The sequence below is a fragment of the Macrobrachium rosenbergii genome, chromosome 48, assembly GCF_040412425.1.
Source record: "Macrobrachium rosenbergii isolate ZJJX-2024 chromosome 48, ASM4041242v1, whole genome shotgun sequence".
NCBI classification, from domain to species: Eukaryota; Metazoa; Arthropoda; class Malacostraca; order Decapoda; family Palaemonidae; genus Macrobrachium; species Macrobrachium rosenbergii.
Window position 1 is genome coordinate 7,454,620 of NC_089788.1, and position 882 is coordinate 7,455,501.

Genomic DNA, 882 nt, shown 5'->3' on the forward strand with positions numbered 1-882 from the left:
TAGATTTTCTGTTTTATAGATTACATCGCCCATATACGTCAAAATTATCTCTTTTTAGTCCACTGAGATGAAACACAAAATCATAAATATCATCTTATTATCATTTTCCATTTTTTACTTAAGTATGAGAACACAAATTAATTCTATTTTAGAAACAGAACATCGAAATTTTTTTTCAAATATTTTTCATTAAAATAAACTGTAATCTCTATGACTTCTCGCTGTACTTGAAACTTGCGACAGTCAAGTCTCTCTCTCTCTCTCTCTCTCTCTCTCTCTCTCTCTCTTTCTATATATATATATATATATATATATATATATATATATATATACATATATATATATATATATATATATATATATATATATATATATATATATATATATATATACATATACATACATATCTCCTTCCCCGTCAAAAGTGGCAATAAAACACAGCCGTAAGGGAAAATGGCTTTTATTTGACAACACATTTATATAAATAATTTAAAACACTTATGTACACAGTATAAACATCTGATAAAAATGTACACTATTTACATTAGGGGCGATCGAACACCCTTGTAGATGGGGCCACCAGATCGCCCGCTGCCATTTTTAAAAATCGAGAAAATGTCAGTAAAAAAAAGAAGAAGAGGAAGAAGAAGGAATACAAATGCATAAAATAACAAAAATATATAATATATATTCACGATAAAAGTAAAAGATCGTTTATTCATAAGAGCTTTTCACCTTAAGAGTAAAGAAGAAGAGTATTTCCTGAAAGATCAGAGATTTATTTTTCTCTTCAAAGAATTCTTAAAAAGAAAGACTATTTTACACTACAGGTAACATATATAAAAAAAGAGGAATTTCATTCTGAGAATTAAAATTAATGAG